The following is a 21,632-nucleotide window of genomic DNA, read 5'->3' as shown; positions in this document are numbered from 1 at the left end:
TCTGCTACTCCCCCGCAGTTCATGCGTACAATCTCCATGCCAGCTGTAACTCCTCACAGGCATAGAAATGGGGAGGTTGAGCAACCTCTTCCGGTCTCCCCCTTCCTCCTGAATGGAAACTGAATGGCTCTTTGTAGGCCGTCCTGCCTTTGCAATGAGCACCCAGTCCTTGTAAATGTTTTTTCCCAGCCGCCACTCACTCTGAATGTCCTTAAAGTGGTCCCAGGTCTCACTCTCTTGACACCCTCAAAGGCTTGGGAATATGCAATAAATCCCAAATCCTGTCATTCTCCCATTCTTCTCGGGAGTTCTCCACAATGTCCATGATCTGGGGAGGGACATATGGATAATCTAGACCCATGTAAGTGTCCAGGGTCCCAACCCACATTTGCGCAGAATACTTAATGGAAAAGGACAGGAAAATGCCCAGGACTTGCACAGGAAGTGACCTCAACCTGATGGAAAAAGGCAGGAAAATACCCAGGAAGAGCACAAGAAATGACAACCTGATGGAAAAAGGCAGGAAAATCCCCAAGAGGTGCACAGGAAGTGACCTCAAACTTCCCTATACAAGTCAGGCCCAGACACTGCCAAATTGCTGTATTAGCTTCAGTCTCCCCTTGTTCCTGTGCTAGTGTGTGATCTGTCTGAACCTGTTGTGACCTGGAAACCTATTTGACTACTCTGGATTTGTTGCTTGCTATTGACCTCAGATTTGTACCTTAATCATTCTACATCTTTGCCCCTTTTGTATTCACCTGCCAGACTGGAACCGACCCTGGCTTGGATCTCGACTATTCTTCTTTGGATTAACCCTTTTTATGCTTCGTTGCCCAACTGGACTTGACCTCGGCTCGGATCTCGGACTAAGGCTCGCACAGTGCTCTGCACCCCTGCCACTTGGTGTCCACCAAGTCTCCGTCTCCATCTACAGAGGCTTTAAGGACCCGAGGTGCAAGGGAGGCCTCCTGGTAGGTGAGCCTGACCTGTAGAGGAAGGCATCCTGTACAGCTCCGGCTAGGGAGCTACTGGTAGTGAGACAGTGGGCTCAGGAGCACGGCGGGGTAAGAGTGCCTATAATCAGTCCAGAAGTCTTGTACCAATGGAAGCCGGAAATCACAAAAGGAAGCCAGATCACAGCAGATAGCAGGCAGGTGAGAAGGCAGATGGCTGGCAGACCTGCCAGCAGATAGGCAGAGGTGCACCACAGGAAGCAGGAATTTCTAGCAGCCTGGATGGCTAGGAGCGGGGTCAGCCGAGCCGGATAGACAGCAGACAGGCGGATCAGGCAAGGCGGCAGGCAAGGCGTAGTCAAGTCACAAGCCGGTATTAGCAACAGATGGGAAAATCAGGAAGAACAACAGACAGGAGCGTAGTCTGGTCACCGGCAGGTTTGGCAACAAGAGCAAGGTAACAGGAACTGGAGACAGAGGTCAGATAGTGGAAACCTGGGGGTCAGGGCAGGAGGCAGGCAGAGTAGTTGGGAGCAAGCCGGATCAGTAACAGAAGTCAAACACACAGGAATCGGGATTCAGGTAAAAGCTGTAGACCAAGCAGCAACCAATACAGCATTGAAGCTCCGTTTAAATAGGCCGACTGGCGCCCGTTCTGACAACAGGTAACCCGCGCACGGAATGTGCACATCTGCAGAGACATTTATGCTTGTTCTGGCTGTTCTTGATTGGCGCATGCACACAGGTATACGTACAGGTATGTGCGGGGACAGCAGCTGGCTTTCCTGACACCTCCCCACTACTTCAGTCTCACATCAAGTACGTGGCCCTCGTGACAACCCCACTCCAAAACCACACTCCTCTGCACTTCCCGCTGGAATTGGGAAAACTTTGGAAACTCAGGCATCTTGGAACAGTAGGTCGGTGCTCTAGTCTGGGTGGTGGAGGGTCTGTTAAAGAAAATCTGCCTGTTGCTGGTCAGGGTTCCTGTGGCTTCTTCAGACCCCACTACTGACCCTGGCCCATCTCCACTCTCAGACTGGGCCTTCTGGATTTGAGATCCTCCAGTAGCCCACTCCTCATCTGAGCTTTCATCTGGGGATGACCACTCCGCCAGTCTCTCTAGGGATCCAGACTCAGCCTGTAGTCTGGGGGAACCCTAATCAATGACCCTGCCCTCACTCTCTCTGTCCAGCTCACCTGAAGGCACACCTTCCTCTAACACTGGCTCCATCTGAACTAAGATGGAAAGGGGCTTAGAGTTGACTGGCACCAAATCTGGTTCCTGTTGGGTGGCCAGGTCCCTGGCCATTCTACAGGCCACAACAGTCTCTTCTCCTCCAATTTCCACACTGTTCGCGGGGGGAGTTGCTAGGCTGTGACTCCACTCCGCCATTGAAGGGTGATTCCAGGCCTTCTCCGGCCGTCTGGGATTTCTACAGTTGCAGACAACAAAGCCCAGATAGCAGGTCCACAGTATAGTATTGCGGCTCCTGCTGGGTGGGCCCCAGTCGGGTGAGTGGTTTACTACAATGGGCGCACTGGGCCCAGGGACTGACCACCGCACTCTGGACATAGGCACAACTGCTCCATTCAGTCAATCACCCAGTGGGCAAATCCCCCACAAGGCTCCAGCCAGACACCAATGTCTACCAGTGCCCGCTCCTGCTTTTCAGACAACCAGGTCAGGGTTGGGAGTAGACGCCATCTTGCTCTGCTGCCTCGTAGTGTCTGCTACTAGCAGGGAACGCTGGGTCTCCTCCAAGGTGTGGCAATGCCCCCTCGCTTCCAGAGAAGCTGGCGTTTTCCAAACTGATAGGCAGACCCCTCCCAGGGCACACTGCTGTAATCCCTTATTAGATGTACTGAAGTTAACAGGTATGCTGATGCTAGCAGGACTTATCCAGGCATGTCGCTCGGCACCGACTGTGCCCAAGCAACTGGGAACCGATGACCGCTGACTTTTCCAGTGATTGCCGGTAGCAACAATAACGTTTGTAGCCAATGTCTCACTGAAGGGTACTATCTCAGCGCAGTCCCGCCTGCAGGCACCTGCAGGTTTACCCCAATCACCCCGGGCAACAGTAGACACTTCCAGGCACACTGAATAATACAGGAGTTTGGTGCAAAAGTTCAGAATGCCCAGGATTTGCAGAGTGCTGAGCAGCATATTTGTAATCCAGTGAGTGATGTCCTGCATTAGCAGATCACTGGACATATTTGTAATCCATGGGCACGATCGCCCGCCATGGTTGCCACGGGTGACAGCACATGATGAAAAGTCACTGAATTGAAGGATTAGTATAAGTGTCTGCCCCAGGGCTGGTTGGGACAACTGGGTAAGCAGGTAATAGCAATTATCAATGACTTCCACTGGTTGCTATAGGCAACGGCACTTATTTCTATAGTACTGAATAGTTAGCAGAGCACATAAGTCCTTCCCCTGGATTCAATTCCTCAATAATGGTGGAACAAAGCACAGTTCCCCGGCTCGCTCAACTTTGGTTGCTAGGGGCAATGTCCGGCAGGTTACCCATGAACGAGCTCCCAAATGTAGCGGTACCCCCATAGGGGCTGCTAAATGGTGTGGCCCACCTATCACCCTGCCCGGCCCGGCATTCAATTTCCAGAAACTGCAAGACAATGAACAGTCTTGCTGGCTTTGTTTTTGTTGTTTTATTGGGGGAATTCAACTTGGATGGGGATGGGAATTATGGGATGCCCAGTGGAATAATAGTTAAGTTGCTAAGGACAACTATGTACACTTGTCCAAACTCCTCCAACACAACTCTTGACTTCCTATGTAGTGGTTCGCTCCATCACTCCTGGATGTGGCTTCCTATTTAGAGGTTCCAGGAACAGCTAGCACATGGTGATTAGGCCTGACACTGGCTCAGCCAGGCCTTAGCAATAGTCTTTTGCAGGCAGGGACCGCGGGCCCCTATGGTGTAGCAGAAAAATATGGAAAGTCTTATTATTGCTAGCTGTCCTTCTGGTGGACTATTGCTCCCAGTCAGTGCACTTCAGCCCCTGCCAGCCCTCCCGGCCACAGCTACCCGACTTCACTTCACATTGCTCCACACCCAGCTCTGACTGCTTCCTCTCAGTCCTCTCTGGCATGCCTCTCCAGTCCTCCCGTCCTCCCGACTGCCCATGTCACTCACCAGCCCTCCTGGCTGCAACCGGTGGTTCGCTCATGAAGAATTGCCCAGCAGTTCTAGCTCCTGCTGTCCTCTCTGACTCCTCCTGTGCCTTCTGTTCTTGAAGAGCTGCATCCTGCACCCGAGCCCCAGGCCCAAGGTCACCTCCCAAACTGGGGAGCTCCCGCAAAGGCCCTGACAGCCTAGTACTCCATGCTCAGTTCTTCCACCCAACAACTCCTCCCCAGCTAGGCTGACCCTGCCAATCCTAGTTGGGGACTGGTCAGGGCTCCCTCAGACACCCAGTCAGCTCCACCCCTCTTCCCCTCCTCTTATTCTAGAATCCTCCAGAAGAAAGAGGGAGTTGACAGTGGAGTGATGCTGTCTGTGAGTCACAGCTGCTATTCTGAGCCACTCCCAGCCCACACAGATCAAAACAAACAGGCTTGTCTTCCAGCCAGGCCTGCCTAAATTTGCCTGTGCTACAAAAATACTAACTTCTAGCATCTACCTAGGTAGAGGGTGCTACATACACACACAGACACATGTACACATATACAGACATATGTACAGAAACAGGGCTCCCCTCTCTCAGATTCCCTTCTGAGTCTCAGGCCAGAGTACTGCTGTGATCTCTTCCTGGTCATCTAAAGTCCACCCGAGCATGGACTCAAGTGGAACATAACACCCAGACCGGAACTAAGCCCGCCACAGAGGCTAGAAAAATACAGGCCGGTTTCTGGTTCAGTCTCCGACAATAGAGCAAATGCAAGGTGAAATATATCGATTATCGATGACCTCACCTCGCATACCGTCACAACACACACACGCACACACAAATACAGACACATGTACACACACACATACAAACACATGTACATACACACAAACACATATATAAAGCCTTTTAAATAGTTCTAGCACAGCACCTTAATTCACACAGCCAGACACTGCACTGTAGGGGGAAGCAGAGAGCACAACACACTCCCCCCTCTTTACTTTCACTTTGCTAAGGCTGGAGCTCCCTCACAGTGCAGATGTACAGTTTGGCTGGATTCGGGCTTGTCTGACAGCCATTCTCTACCATGATCCCAAGGCACCCCTGAGGACCTCTGTGGGCACCCCAGTGTGCCACTGCATCCCAGTTGAGAAAGGCTGAAATAGAGCCTTTCTGTCATTAGATGTTGCTAAGGCGTTTGATAGCATAGAATGGCATTTTATGTGGGACGTGCTTAGGTGTTTTGGCTTTGGGGGTACTTTCTGTAATTGGGTTAAGCTTCTATATATACACGTCACCAAAGGCCCTGCTCACAGTCAATGGGAATCTGTCCAGCACTTTTTCTCTGTTTAGCGCTACTAGACAAGGATGTCCACTGTCACCACTTCTGTTTTTCAGTAGCTATAGAGCCTCTACCTGCTTTGTTGAGACAAACGGAGGAGGACATCTCTAGAGGCAAGCATGAGGAGAAAATACCTCTTTATACAGACGATATGTTGCTATATCTGGCTGATACTCAGGATTCACTGGTTACCACAATGTCTGTCATAGAGAAGTTCAGTACTTTTTCCAGTCTTACGATCAACTGGGAAAAAGTCAATATTACTTCCACTGGACCCCTTCCAGGGCCCTCTCCCTCCTGCAGTAAGGTGGATGGAAAGGTTACATTTCTAGGGGTGATTATCACTACTCATCATAAAGAATATGTCCTCCATAATTTGCTACCACTACTTCAGAAATTTAGATCTCAGAGTAAAGTATGATGTAAGTTGCCAATCTCTGTGGCAGGCTGTACTAATCTCTTGAAATTGATTTAGATTCTGCAATTTATTATTTGCATAACTCGCCCTGCTGGATTCCACAGAAATATTTTAGGAAACATGGTACGATTTCTCATGACCTGGGTAATAGGCCCACAAAAATTATATACGAATATTTACCATAACCAAATGATCAAGGGGGCTTTCGTTTTTTTATATATAATCTTTATTTTATATTTTCAAAATAACATACTTTGAGAAAAGCAAAATAAAACAAAACAGAGAGAATAGAAAGAAAGAAACAATAAATGCCCAAGGGGCACATATATGGACCAGAAAGGCTATTGGGTTACCAGTGTAAAGAAACTTCTGATACATTCTGATAGCTTGCCTCATATGACTTCATCAAGTTACAGTTGCAAAAAAATGTGAACCCTTTTGGAATGATATGGATATCTGCACAAATTGGTCATAAAATGTGATCTGATCTTCATCTAAGTCACAACAATAGACAATCACAGTCTGCCTAAACTATTAACACACAAAGAATGTTTTTATTGAACACACCATGTAAACATTCACAGTGCAAGTGGAAAAGGTATGTGAACCCCTAGACTAATGAGATCTCCAAGAGATAATTGGAGTGAGGTGTCAGCCAACTGGAGTCCAATCAATGAGATGAGATTGTAGGTTTTGGTTAAAACTGCCCTGCCCTATAAAAAACACACACCAGTTCTGGGTTTGCTTTTCACAAGAAGCATTGCCTGATGTGAAAGATGCCTTGCACAAAAGAGCTCTCAGAAGAGCTATGATTAAGAATTGTTGACTTCCATAAAGCTGGAAAGGGTTATAAAGTCCATGGTAAGACAAATTGTCTATAAATGGAGAAAGTTCAGCACTGCTGCTACTTTCCCTAGGAGTGGGCGTCTTGTAAAGATGACTGCAAGAGCACAGCGCAGACTGCTCAATGAGGTGAAGAAGAAACATAGAGTGTCAGCTAAAGACTTACAAAAGTCTCTGGTATATGCTAACATCCCTGTTAGTGAATCTACGATACGTAAAACACTAAACAAGTATGGATTTCATGGGAGGATACCACAGAGGAAGCCACTGCTGTCCAAAAAAAAAACATTGCTGCACGTTTACAATTTGTACAAGAGCACATGGATGTTCCACAGCAGTACTGGCGAAAAATTCTGTGGACAGATGAAACCAAAGTTGAGTTGTTTGGAAGAAACACACAACACTATGGGGGTTATTTACTAAAGGAAAATCCACTTTGCACTGCAAGTGCACTGAAAGTGCACTTAGAAGTAAAGTTGCTGTAGATCCAAGGGGGACATGCAAGGAAAATAAAAAACAGCATTTTAGCTTGCACATGATTGGATGATAAAATCAGCAGAGCTTCCACTCATTTCAGATCTACCCTTTAGATTTAGAGCGACTGCACTTCCAATTGCACTTTCAGTGCACTTTCAAGTGCACTTGCAGTGCAAAGTGGATTTGCCTTTTATAAATAACCCCCTATGTGTGGAGAAAAAGAGGCACAGCACACCAACATCAAACTGTGAAGTATGGTGGTGGGGGCATCATGGTTTGGGGCTGCTTTGCCATGTCAGGGCCTGGATGGATTGCTATCATCGAAGGAAAAATTAATTCCCAAGTTTATCAAGACATTTTGCAGGAGAACTTAAAGAGGAGGGCCGTTTAAAAAAAAAAAAAAATTAAAAGTCAGCAGCTGCAAACACTGCAGCTGCTGACTTAATAAGCCAATTTACCTGTCCAGGACGCCCGCGATGTCGGCCGCCCGAGGCTGACCCGTCCCTCAGCTCTCGGGTCCCAGCGCCGCCATTCCTTCTAAGGGAAACAGGCAGTGGAACCTTGCGGCTTCACTGCCCGTTTCCTACTGCGCATGCGCGAGTCGCGCAATGCTTTGTGAATGGGACGCGCTGTGTTCTGGGACACACAGTTCCCAGAACACAGCGCGACCTATTACCCAGAAGACAACACGACGAGGGAGAAGAAAGAAGATCTCCGTGGAGGAGGAAGAGGAAGATTAGGATTATGTGTCTAGCAACAGGCATTTCCGGTAAGTAAAAAAAAAATTTTTTTCATTTTTTTTTTAGATTTTTTTGTAATTTTTAATATTTTTTTTTGTTCAGGGTGGCCCTCCACTTTAAGGCCATCTGCCCACCAGCTGAAGCTCAACAGAAGATGGGTGTTGCAACAGGACAACCACCCAAAGCATAGAAGTAAATCAACAACAGAATGGCTTAAACAGAAGAAAATACGCCTTCAGGAGTGGCCCAGAGTCCTGACCTCAACCCGATTGAGATGCTATGGCATGACCTCAAGAAAGCGATTCACACCAGACATCTCAAGAATATTGCTGAACTGAAACAGTTCTGTAAAGAGGAATGGTGTGTTGCTATGGCCATTTGTATAGTGAATTTATTGCACTAATATAGAGTTAGATTTAGTAACAGCATATGTTTACAGAGGCCCTTCCCCCTCCATTGATATGTAAATAAACCAAATGGATAGGTTTTAGAGCTGAGTAGAGGAAGTTGGTGTGTGCAGGAAATGGGTGGGAGGGGCACGGAGAGGGTTTGAAAGAAACTTGTGTTCGGACAACAGACAACAGAGTTATTTTTGGAAGGACAAAGAGGAGACATGGCTGCCTGAAAGCTGGATAACTTTGGAGACGCTTTTGTGAGTTGGACTGAGAAAAGAACTATGAAGGGAATCTCAACCCCTAAGTTGAGTAACTGTTTAGTTTACTTAATGTGTACATATTGTACATGCTTATATTTGTAGTCATATTTTTGTAAGCTATGAATTGTGTTGTACTGTGCATCCTACAGTTTGTATGTGCAGATTTTTCCCTGTTTAGTAAACCATTGATACACTTCAGAAGTCTAAGCTTCCTTGGTTTTACCACAAGAACTTAATAGATAGACGGAAAGCATTACAATGGGGGCTCGTGGCTTGGATTTGTGCTAAAATTTCAACTGAAGCAGATCTGTTTTCTGTGGTGTTTTGTTGCTTGTGCTGGGGGGAAATGCTGCGTATACTGTTTAGGAAGAGTAAGGCTGCAAAGGTTTCTGGTGTCCAGGAGGACTTGAAGGCATGCACTCTTCCTATCTGGGCCAGAAAAAGTCAGCGGATGCCTGTTGCAAAGGAGCTGGCTGGATATGCTTCTCCTTTGAACAGAGCTTTGGGGGATGGAGTCTCTGATCTTGCCTCAGATTTTAGTCTCAAAAGTTTTGGGTTCAGTAAGGGAGAGATGCGGGCAGGTACTGTGTTTGGTTTGCACTTCCTGCATGCTCTACATATTGAATCTGAAAAGAGGGAAAAGGTGGAATTAGAAAGAGATTTACTGAAGGAGCTGCTTGCAGTGACATCCAAGTGTTTGGAAGAAACTGCAAGCAAGGTAAAAGATTTAGAAAGGAGGGTAATCAAAGTTAAACCTGCAGTGGCTTCAAAGTGTGTTCAAACCCCTGTAGGCTGAGCTGAAGATTTGAATGAGCGATGTGCACCCCTCATGACCAAGTCATGAGCAGGCAGAGCAGATGACAATGCTAGATGGGAGGAGGCAGACCAGAAGAGAGCCTAAGGAAGATATGGATGATTTCCTGATGGTGGCTGAATTGAAGTGGACTTTCATCTGAGCATTTCCTTATGACCAAGAGGACAAGAGACATTCATCTGGGACTTTCATTTCAAACTGCCAAAAGACATTGTTAACCCTGCTCAAAAGTAATGTTGCAGCCTTCCAGGGACAAACAAATCGTCTGACCGCTCACAAGATGGGGGTCGAAACTGAATTTCTTGATCATACATCACGGGACACAGGAGCTTCATTATATATAGGCACCTCTGGTGTTTGGACACTGGTTAACCCCATTCCTCCCCTATATAACCCCTCCCATATGGGAGGCACCTCAGTTTTTTCGCCAGTGTCTATGGTGGTTGGTCACGTAAAACTTTAGCTCTGTGCAGGTCCCTGCGGGGGCCTAAGGGCTACAACAAACCGGATCCATACCTCGGGCCGATATTTGACTCCCAAGATGGTATGGTACCCGGGCCTTGTCAGCCGAAGAAGCGAGGTTTGGCCTGTAAGTCCTCTCCTATTGGAAGACTGGGCTCTGGGAAAACCAGACTTGGTGTACTGTTTATACAAAGCGCACAAAAGTTTCTGGCAGAGTCTTTTACATGGTCCAGGTAGGAGGCTCTTCCGAGAAAGAGCCCCAGATAAACCTGAAGGTTGGCTAACACTGCCCGCCGTGATGGGTGAAGGCTGGAATTTGTCTGTTTCAGCAATTCCTGTGGTGAGGACAGGTAAGGGAAGTTAATCCTATATATGTAATTATATGATGGATTTCTTCATTTTGAGTAGTTGTATGTCTTACCTGGTTTCCACCACTAGAGGGAGTAAGAGCAGCCTGATGCATACTTACATGCCTTTCAGTACACATGCTCAGTGAAGCCTGGTTCTCCAGCTGTCTCACGTCTCCACTGCAGTCCCTGCCACATCAAGGTAAAACAGGGGTCCCACGTAGTCTGGGGGTCCCACGCAGCTCCGGTGGAGTTCTTCTTTCCCCCCCCCCTTGGATCCCGTGGTCCTCGTGCATGCGTGCCGGGCGCGTTCCCAGCCTAATGGAGGAGGGGGGAGTGTGGTTGTGAGCTATGCACGTCAGTGTGCACGTGCTGTACTGCGCAGGCGCCAGGCAGCAGATTTAAAAAGCCCAGAGCGTCAGGGGACTGTAAGTGAGAGACACAGGAGCTGTGGGCAGTAAGCATCCGAGGGGATTGGATCCAGGCAAACCTTAGACACCTACTCAGCATCAGGTTGTGCAGTTTAAGCATATATATTTATTGTGAGACTTTAACCACCTCAATACAGTGCAGTTACACCCCCTTCCTGACCAGACCAATTTTCAGCTTTCAGCGCTCTCACAGTTTGAATGACAATTACTCAGTCATCCAACACTATATCCATATGAAACTTGCGTCCTTTTTTCCACACAAATAGAGCTTTCTTTTAGTGGTATTTAATCACTAGTGGGTTTTTTATTTTTTGTGCTATAAATAAAAGAAAACGTAAATTTTGTGAAAAAAATGCCTTTTTATTTGTTTCTGTCATAAATTTTTGCTAATTAGTAATTTTTCTTCATAAATTTTGGCCAAAATTTATACTGCTACATATCTTTGGTAAAAATAACCCACATTAGTATATATTATTTGGTCTTTGTGAAAGTTATAGAGTCTACAAACTATGGTGCCAATCACTGAAAATTGATCACTTCTGATCAGGCCTTCAGTACATCAGGTGTACCTCATTTCTTGAGACACTAACAAGTCAGGAAAGTACAAATACCCCCAAAATGACCCCTTTTTACAAAGTAGACATTCCAAGGTATTAAGTAAGTAGCATGGTGAGTTTTTTTAAGTTGTAATTTTTTCCCACAATTCTTTGCAAAATTAAGATTTTTTTATTTTTTTGATTTTTTTTTACTAAATTGTAATATTATCAGGTTATTTCTCACACACAACATATGCATACAACAAATTACACCCCAAAATACATTCTGCTACTCTTCCCGAGTATGGCGATACCACATGTGTGAGACTTTTACACAGCCTAGCCACATACAGAGCACCAACATTGATGTAGTACCTTCAGACGTTCTACGAGCAAAAATGACGCATCTCATTTCTCAACCACCTATTACACTTTTGAAGGCCCTGGAGTACCAGAACAATGGAATTTCCCATAAAATGACCCCATTTTGGAAAGCAAACACCCCAACGTATAATCTGTGAGGCATAATGAGTCTTTTGAATGGTTAATTTTTTTCCAGAAGTTTTTGGAATATGTGGAAAAAAATTAAAACACATTTTTTTTTACACAAAATTGTCAATTTATAAGATATTTCTAACACATAGCATGTATATAGCAAAAATTACACCCCAAAATACATTCTGCTACTCTTCCCGAGTACGGCGATACCACATGTGTGAGACTTTTACACAGCCTGGCCACATACAGAGCACTAACATTGAAGTAGTACCTTTAGACGTTCTACGAGCAAAAATTACGCATCTCATTTCTCAACCACCTATTACAATTTTGAAGGCCCTGGAGCACCAGGACAATGGAATTTCCCATAAAATGACCCCATTTTGGAAAGCAAACACCCCAACGTATAATCTGTGAGGCATAATGAGTCTTTTGAATGGTTAATTTTTTTCCAGAAGTTTTTGGAATATGTGGAAAAAAATTTAAACGCATTTTTTTTTTAAACTAAATTGTCAATTCATAACATATTTCTAACAGACTTCGAGTCTAAGTGGATTTTTTCTTTAGACACCTTTACCCCTAGGGGATTAAACGTTGAATTTGATTTAAACTGCTTTATTAGTGATTTTTAATTTTGGTTGACGTTTTTAAGTATCTATTATTTATTGTGATCCGACCACACTAGGCTTTTTTCCACATTTCCACATTTCGGTAATTGATTATTGTAAACAACGTAACATTTTATCTGCTATTTTGTGAAATGTATACGTCATTTCTGGGTCCTGCCCCTCATACTGTGGTTTGAAATATTTTAATGATATTTTAAACATAACCGTCTTTTTTATAACTTTTTTAAGATATTTTAATGTTTCAATATACCATTTGACATCTGTTTCCCCTTTATGGTCTGTCCCGGTCTATTTTTAGCCCATTTTATTCTCATTTTTTATCCTTGGTGCAGGATATTTTTTGGTTATTAATTTTAAGATTATTTCTTATGGCCGTCCCCCCCCCCCCCCCCTTTTTTTACCCATTATTCCATTTGCATTTGTAGAGACTAGTTCACCGAGTGCTATACTGCTGGCTCATTATAAGGATATGCTGATCTATCTGCCTCTTTGCAATTTAGGCTACAGTAATATGGCCACCGGCAGTTTATCCAGCTATATATATCTACATAGTATTCCCCAGCTGTACTTCAGTCTACTTTCTAATAAATGATTTTTTAGTATTGCGGTTCAGACATAATAGCATCCGTTTCGGGTTGACGGCCATATAGTTTTATAGACATATACTGTCTTTTTTCCCCTTGCTCCGTCGTTCTCTTTCTTTCTTTGTTTTTCTTTGTCTCTATGCAAATGTTTGATATGCTGCACACAGCATTTGCGGTGTGAGCTTGACCAAGCGAGGAGTACACCCACCCTGATTGGTCCGTCCCCTGATACAATTTCCCTGTCTTCCTTAGTATGATATATGATAGGGTGAGGTGAACGTTGTCTTGACACGCCCACCCGCTCCTATTTGTCCGCCCATATACACATCAGCCCTGATATTCATTAACACCAGATGAACTATGGGCGGAAGTTCTCCACCCAGATCACTTAAAAATCACTTCCTGTCACCATCTTGCTATCCCAGTTGAAGTCCTATTGTTGACGTAACGCGTAGGAGCCGGAAGTGACGTTTACATCCGGGCTAGTTGCTCGGCGGTCTGCTGTGCTTTACATGTCCATCCTCTTGTGAGTAGCTATTTTTACTTATAATAAAATCGTTTTAAAAATACTACACTATGGCGGTATCTCTTGGTTTATCCTTTTGAGCCTGGTGACCATACACAAGGAAACTGGATATATTTGTGTCATCTCCAAGATTCCATTGTACAGCCATCACCTGGATCATCCTCTGTTTCCTGATTGCCCCGTGTGTCTGTTTCGCTGCTTAATCCCGCAGCAGGGAGGTAATTACCTAGTGATAGCACAACCACTGGCACGGATCACCACCAGAGGATCATTTCACGTTTGGCACTCTGCACTTTAACCCGATTGATGTTTTTTCTGTGCTGCGATTTTTTAACCTTTAGTGGCATGTCTTTATTGGATGCTATTTGGGACACTTTAGTTTGATGTACCGACACGACTGTGCTTCACATATATGGTTTACATCATATTGCATTTTATTTAATTTGTTTATTGCTGTGATTCACTGTTTTGTTTCGAGTATTATAAGCACAGGTTTTATGCACCTTTTTTTATTTGCATGTAGCAATCTTAATTTATTTTTGCACATATCCGCAATTTTTATTGTTTGAGTTGATTCACTTTTATTGACCACTTTTGATGTTTTACACATTTTCACATTGATTTACACTTGGTCATTCTATAAGATTGTGTTTATAAGATATTCTTTTTCCTCTTATTATTGGGTTTATAAGATATCCTTTTTTCTCTTATTATTGGGTTTAATAAGTAAGCGCACACACCCCCCCTTTTTTAAATTGTCAATTCATAACATATTTCTAACACATAGCATGTATATAGCAAAAATTACACCCCAAAATACATTCTGCTACTCCTCCCGAGTATGGCGATACCACATGTGTTTGACTTTTACACAGCCTGGCCACATAGAGAGGCCGAACATTGAAGTAGTACGTTCAGGCGTTCTAGGAGCATAAATGACACATCTCATTTCATTCCTACCCATCACACTTTTGAAGGTCCTGGACCACCAGGACAATGAAATTACCCACAAAATGACCCCATTTTGGAAAGCAAACACCCCAACGTATATTCTATGAGACATGGGCTGCAAATAGGTACTCGGGTACTCTGATGGCCTGGTGACAGGTACTCGGGTACTCTGATGGCCTGGTGACAGGTACTCGGGTACTCTGATGGCCTGGTGACAGGTACTTGGGTACTCTGATGGCCTGGTGACAGGTACTCGGGTACTCTGATGGCCTGGTGACAAGTACTCAGGTACTCTGATGGCCTGGTGACAGGTACTCTGATGGTTTGGTGACTGGTATTTGGGTACTCTGAAGGGCGGTGACAGGTACTCGGGTACTCAGATGAACTGTGACAGGTACTCGGGTACTCAGATGAACTGTGACAGATACTCGGGTACACAGATGGACTGTGACAGGTACTCGGGTACACAGATGGGCTGTGACAGGTACTCGGGTACTCAGATGGGCTGTGACAGGTACTCGGGTACCCTGATGGACTGTGACAAGTACTCGGGTACCCTGATGGACTGTGACAGGTACTCGGTACTCTAACGGACTGTGACAGGTACTCGGGTACCCTAATGGACTGTAACAGGTACTCGGTACTCTAATGGACTGTGACAGGTACTCGGGTACCCTAATGGACCGTGACAGGTACTCGGGTACTCAGATGGGCTGTGACAGGTACTCGGGTACCTTGATGGACTGTGACAGGTACTCGGTACTCTAATAGACTGTGACAGGTACTCGGTACTCTAATGGACTGTGACAGGTACTCGGGTACCCTGATGGACTGTGACAGGTACGCGGGTACCCTGATGGACTGTGACAGGTACTCGGGTACTCAGATGGGCTGTGACAGATACTCGGGTACCCTGATGGACTGTGACAGATACTCGGGTACCCTGATGGACTGTGACAGGTACTCGGTACTCTAATGGACTGTGACAGGTACTCGGTACTCTAATGGGCCGTGATAGGTACTCGGGTACCCTGATGGGCCGTGACAGGTACTCGGGTACCCTGATGGGCCGTGACAGGTACTCGGGTACCCTGATGGGCCGTGACAGGTACTCGGGTGTGCCATGACAGGTACTCGGGTACTCTGGTGTGCCGTGACAGGTACTCGGGTACTCTGATGTGCCGTGACAGGTACTCGGGTACTCTGATGGGCTGGGACAGGTACTCGGGTACTCTGATGGACTGTGACAGGTACTCAGGTACTCTGATGGGCTGTGACAGGTACTCGGGTACTCTGATGGGCTGGGACAGGTACTCGGGTACTCTGATGGGCTGGGACAGGTACTCGGGTACTCTGATGGGCTGGGACAGGTACTCGGGTACTCTGATGGGCTGTGACAGGTACTCAAATACTCTGATGGACTGTGACATGTACTCAAATACTCTGATGGACTGTGACAGGTACGCTGATGGACTGTGATTGACAGGTACTATGAGGGGTGGTTACAGGTCCTCTTTATTGGGGGGGGGCAGGCAGGCAATTAGTGTGATTGGTGTACACTAGGCGGTAACGAGATGTTACCGCAATCTCCTCCTCACACACGATCGGTGTGTGAGGAGGAGAACAACCCAGTAACATCTCGTTACCGCGGTTTGTTTACATTTTAGTGATCGGCTGTGAAAGGATCACAGCCGATCACGTGGGTAAACAGCCGGCCAATGGCTGTTTACCAGCGTCGGTGACGAGCAGTGTTCCCGGGTACTGGTATTTGGGTACTCTGAAGGGCGGTGACAGGTACTCATATGGACTGTGACAGGTACTCAGGTACTCAGATGAACTGTGACAGATACTCGGGTACACAGATGGACTGTGACAGGTACTCGGGTACTCAGATGGGCTGTGACAGGTACTCGGGTACCCTGATGGACTGTGACAGGTACTCGGTACTCTAATGGACTGTGACAGGTACTCCGGACTCTAATGGACTATGACAGGTACTCTGTACTCTAATGGACTGTGACAGGTACTCGGGTACCCTAATGGACTGTGACAGGTACTCGGTACTCTAATGGACTGTGACAGGTACTCTGTACTCTAATGGACTGTGACAGGTACTCGGGTACCCTGATGGACCGTGACAGGTACTCGGGTACTCAGATGGGCTGTGACAGGTACTCGGTACTCTAATGGACTGTGACAGGTACTCGGTACTCTAATGGACTGTGACAGGTACTCGGGTACCCTGATGGACTGTGACAGGTACTCGGGTACCCTGATGGTCTGTGACAGGTACTCGGGTACTCAGATGGGCTGTGACAGATACTCGGGTACCCTGATGGACTGTGACAGGTACTCGGTACTCTAATGGACTGTGACAGGTACTCTGTACTCTAATGGGCCGTGACAGGTACTCGGGTACCCTGATGGGCCGTGACAGGTACTCGGGTACCCTGATGGGCCGTGACAGGTACTCGGGTACCCTGATGGGCCGTGACAGGTACTCGGGTGTGCCATGACAGGTACTCAGGTACTCTGGTGTGCCGTGACAGGTACTCAGGTACTCTGATGTGCCGTGACAGGTACTCGGGTACTCTGATGTGCCGTGACAGATACTCGGGTACTCTGATGGGCTGGGACAGGTACTCGGGTACTCTGATGGGCTGTGACAGGTACTCGGGTACTCTAAAGGGCTGTGACAGGTACTCGGGTACTCTGATGGGCTGGGACAGGTACTCGGGTACTCTGATGGGCTGGGACAGGTACTCGGGTACTCTGATGGGCTGTGACAGGTACTCAAATACTCTGATGGACTGTGACAGGTACTCAAATACTCTGATGGACTGTGACAGGTACTCTGATGGACTGTGATTGACAGGTACTATGAGGGGTGGTTACAGGTCCTCTTTATTGGGGGGGGGCAGGCAGGCAATCAGTGTGATTGGTGTACACTAAGCGGTAACGAGATGTTACCCCAATCTCCTCCTCACACACGATCGGTGTGTGAGGAGGAGAACAACCCGGTAACATCTTGTTACCGCGGTTTGTTTACATTTTAGTGATCGGCTGTGAAAGGATCACAGCCGATCACGTGGGTAAACAGCCGGCCAATGGCTGTTTACCAGCGTCGGTGACGAGCAGTGTTCCCGGGGAACACGCCTCCACCGAAGTGCACGCGCAGCGCGCTCACGATCGCACGCATGCACCGTGCACAGTCGGGGTGTGACCATCTGTGATCGGCCGTGACTTCATCACGGCCGATCACGTGGTAAACAGCCATAACGAATGGCTGTTCACCCCCTTGGGTGGCGAGCGGTGTCTCCGTGACACGCCACCACCGAAGAAACAGGGATGCGCGCGCACAAACGCGCGCATTCCCTGTTTAAACGGGAGGCCGTCACATGACGGCCTCCCGCACAATAGGTGCGCCGCCTGGCCGTCATTTGACAGCCGGCGGTCGGCATCTAGTTAAGCACAACAGTGATTGCACTTGTACTAGTACCTCTGCTTTGTAGCTTAGGACTATGTCTCCTCGTAAGAGGGTCTCAGGGGGAGGTAGCAAAGGCACTGGTAAATCACCGCCTAGGTCCAGGGGTTCTAAAAGTGCCTGTAAGTTACCATCCCCCCCTGCAAGACTGGAGCCAGCCTCTCAAGACGAGCCAGTGCGCCTGTCAGGTTTTTCCAGCCTCTCCTAATGTTCCAGCCCCGGTTTACGTCACTGAGGACTCCCTTAGGGCTACATTGGAGGGTTTTGAAGGGAGAATAATGAATTTTATTTCTGCTTCCCTGAAAGATAGCAGGAAAAGGGGTAGATCCTCTCCCTCTGCTGAAATTCCTCTCTCAGATGATTCTTCTGAAAATTAGGAGAGATCCCTGTCTGACAAGGATCAGGAGCAGTCCGATGATTCAGAGGAAGAAGAGAGAGTCCCCTCCTCCCAGGCGCTCAGAAAACAGGTACAGTATTATACTGAATTGGTGTGTACCACATTCAGAATGCCTGCTGCTGAAGTCGCTACGTCCTCTGTTTCTTCCCTGGGAGTCAGGAAAGCCACACAGACTGCCTATTCCTTTCCAATTCATCCCTTAATGGATGAATTGTTGTATGAGGATTGGGGACATCCCGATAAACTGTTTGCTCCTCCTAAAAGGTTTTCTATGCATTATCCTCTGGAGGAAAGTTTCACCAAGAAGTGGGGGGTCCCATCTGTTGATGCGGCTGTTTCTTGCGTGAATAAAAACCTTACTTGTCCCTTGGATAATGCGCAGGTATTTAAGGATCCAACTGATAAGAAGCTGGAAACCTTATTAAAAGCCTCCTTTTCCATGGCTAGCGCTGTAGTGCAACCTACAGTCGCAGCCGTGGGGTTGTGCCAGTTCCTCAAGGAACAGGTTAAGCAGATGCTTGGGCTCCTTCCCAGTGAGGAAGTAGAGAATAATGCAGAGATGCCTCATATTCTGTGTTTCATGATTGATGCGATTTTGGATTCTGTCCAACAAGCATCACGTTTGTCCCTCATCTTGGTACACATGCGAAGGGCCCTATGGCTAAAGAATTGGGCAGCTGAACTGTCATGCAAGAAGCATTTGATTGGGTTCCTGTTTAAAGGGGAACGTTTGTTTGGAGAAGAATTAGACAAATTCGTCCAAAAAATTTCAAGGGGTAAATCTACACTCCTTCCAGTCAAGAGGATCAAGCGTCCTTCATTCAGGCGTGCTCTCTCTCCCGGAGCATCAAGCTCTAAGCAGTGGCGACGGCCTTCTCAGCCCTCCTCTACAGGAAAGGCTCAGGGCCGAGCCCAGGGGCAGAAAAAGACTTGGGGGCGAAAGCCTGCCAAGCAGAGCCCAAAAGCTTCCTTGTGAAGGGGCGCCCCCGCTCGCCCGAGTGGGGGGAAGGCTCCTGCAGTTTGCAGGAGCCTGGCGGGAAGAGATCCAGGACAAGTGGGTGATCTCTTCGGTATCTCTGGGCTACAGGCTAGAGTTTCAGGAGATTCCACCTTCTCGCTTTCTAAGGTCAAGGATCCCCAGGGATCCAGTAAAGCAAAAACCGCTATTTCTGGCCTTAGATCACTTACTATCCCAGGGGGTGATAGTAGAAGTGGACCCAAAAGAACAGGGTTCAGGGTTTTACTCAAATCTCTTCACCGTTCCGAAGCCAAATGGAAGTGTCAGACCTATCCTAGATCTGAAGGATCTGAACCAGTTTTTACGCATCCGATCCTTCCGAATGCAGTCAATCCACACTGTGGTCTCCTCCCTGCAAGGGGGAGAGTTTATGGCATCAATAGATATCAAGGATGCATATCTCCATGTGCCAATTTTTCCCGCACACCAAAAATTTCTAAGGTTCGCGGTAGAGCGGTGCCATTTTCAATTTGTGGCCTTGCCGTTCGGGCTTGCTACGGCCCCTCGAGTCTTCACAAAGATTCTGGACCCTCTCATGGCAAACCTAAGAGCTCAGGGTATAGCCGTCATGGCTTATCTAGACGATTTGCTTCTCATGGAGAAAACAGTAGCGTTCCTGAACCACAGCGTCACCAGAACGCTAGAACACCTGGAACGCCTAGGTTGGATCATAAACCTAGAAAAGTCGTCCCTACAGCCTGCCACCAGGTTGGAATACCTGGGTATGATCATCGACACCACTCAGGGCAAGGTGTTTCTTCCAAGGCCAAAGGCCTTGGCCATTGGGGATCTGGTGCGCCTGATTCTGGGCAGGAGATCTTCCCCCATTCGATTGTGCATGAGACTGTTAGGGAAAATGGTTGCCTCCTTCGAGGCCGTCCCATTCGCCCAGTTCCACTCAAGGCCTCTGCAAAGATGCATCCTTGCCGCTTGGAACAGGAAGCCCCAATCTTTGGATCTTCCTATGCGTCTATCCCCAGGTACACGCAGGAGTCTCACCTGGTGGTTACAAACCAAGAATTTGCTGAAGGGCAAAACTTTTCTTCCTCTTCCATGGAAGATTATCACGACAGATGCCAGCCTGACAGCCTGGGGAGCAGTGTTGGAGGAGACGTGCTCGCAGGGGAAATGGTCTGCGATCGAGAAGCTATTGCCCATAAATGTCCTGGAGATCCGGGCAATTTATATGGCTCTCATAAAGTGGTCTTACAGACTACGAAGTCTCCCTGTTCGAGTTCAGTCCGACAATGCCACAGAAGTGGCCTATATCAATCACCAGGGCGGTACCAGGAGTCTGGTGGCCCAAAAAGAGGTGAATCGCATACTTGTCTGGGCAGAAAAGCATGTTCCGTGTCTTTCTGCAGTCTTCATTCCAGGAGTGGAAAATTGGCAGGCGGATTTTCTGAGCCACCAGCAGTTGTGCCCAGGAGAATGGGCTCTGCACCCCGACATGTTTTGGAACATATGTCACAGGTGGGGTACTCCAGACGTAGATCTGTTTGCATCCAGGTTCAACAGGAAACTGGACAATTTTGTGTCAAGGACAAGAGATACACTTGCTCAGGGGTCAGATGCTCTGACAGTTCCCTGGGATCAGTACAATCTGATCTATGCCTTCCCCCCCGAGCCCGCTTCTGTCGCGATTCCTGGGAAGAGTCAAGAGGGAGACAAAATCTGTCCTTTTAGTGGCCCCGGCTTGGCCCAGGTGACAGTGGTACGCAGAGATCATGAAGTTGGCAGTAGGCAGGCCATGGATCCTCCCTCTCCGGCCAGATCTGCTCTCACAGGGTCCAATTTACCATCCTGCTTTACGCAGTCTGAATTTGACGATTTGGCTGCTGAGACCCACATTCTGAGAGACCGTGGCCTTTCAGGGGCCAATCCTTTCTACTCTGGTCAATGCCAGAAAGCCGGCCCCCAGGCTTATTTATTACAAAATCTGGAGGGCATATGTTTCCTGGTGTGAACTCAGGAAATGGCATCCTAGAAAGTATGTCATTAGCAGGATCTTGGCCTTTCTCCAGTCAGGCCTAGAAATTAATTTGGCCATAAGCACTATCAAGGTGCAGATTTCGGCCCTGTCAGTATTTTTTCAGAAGCCACTTGCATCGCATTCCCTGGTGCGGGCTTTCATCCAGGGGGCCATGCGGATAAGACCGCCAGTCAAACCTCCGGTATGCCCATGGGATCTGAATTTGGTTCTCTTGGCTTTGTAGGGGCAACCATTTGAACCTTTGCATCTGGCTTCATTAGTTCTCCTGACCAAAAAATTGGTCTTCTTGGTAGGCTTATCTACGGCTAGAAGAGTAACAGAACTAGCAGCTCTTTCCAGCAAAGAGCCGTATCTAATTATTCATAAGGACCGGGTGGTCATGCGTCCCAACAGGTC

At 47.3% G+C, this 21,632-nt stretch overlaps 1 protein-coding gene across 7 annotated transcripts in view; it reads left to right on the top strand.

Annotated features, from left to right (window-relative positions):
- Positions 1–21,632, top strand: part of MPND (MPN domain containing) — a 719,135-nt gene that overhangs the window by 181,523 nt on the left and 515,980 nt on the right. The window contains exon 1 of one of the 7 annotated variants that reach the window (XM_077475743.1): positions 8,466–8,563. The exons of the other annotated variants lie outside the window; for them this stretch is intronic. The gene's annotated coding sequence lies outside the window, so the exon portion shown is untranslated. Of the gene's footprint in view, positions 1–8,465; positions 8,564–21,632 lie in introns of those variants that run through there. 7 annotated transcript variants of the gene reach the window in all.

Source organism: Lithobates pipiens, unplaced genomic scaffold, assembly GCF_037356315.1.
Source record: "Lithobates pipiens isolate NorthernLeopardFrog02 unplaced genomic scaffold, aLitPip1_a1.2 Scaffold_13, whole genome shotgun sequence".
NCBI classification, from domain to species: Eukaryota; Metazoa; Chordata; class Amphibia; order Anura; family Ranidae; genus Lithobates; species Lithobates pipiens.
Note: the sequence above shows the minus strand (reverse complement) of the source record. Positions and strands in the feature narration are given on the sequence as shown.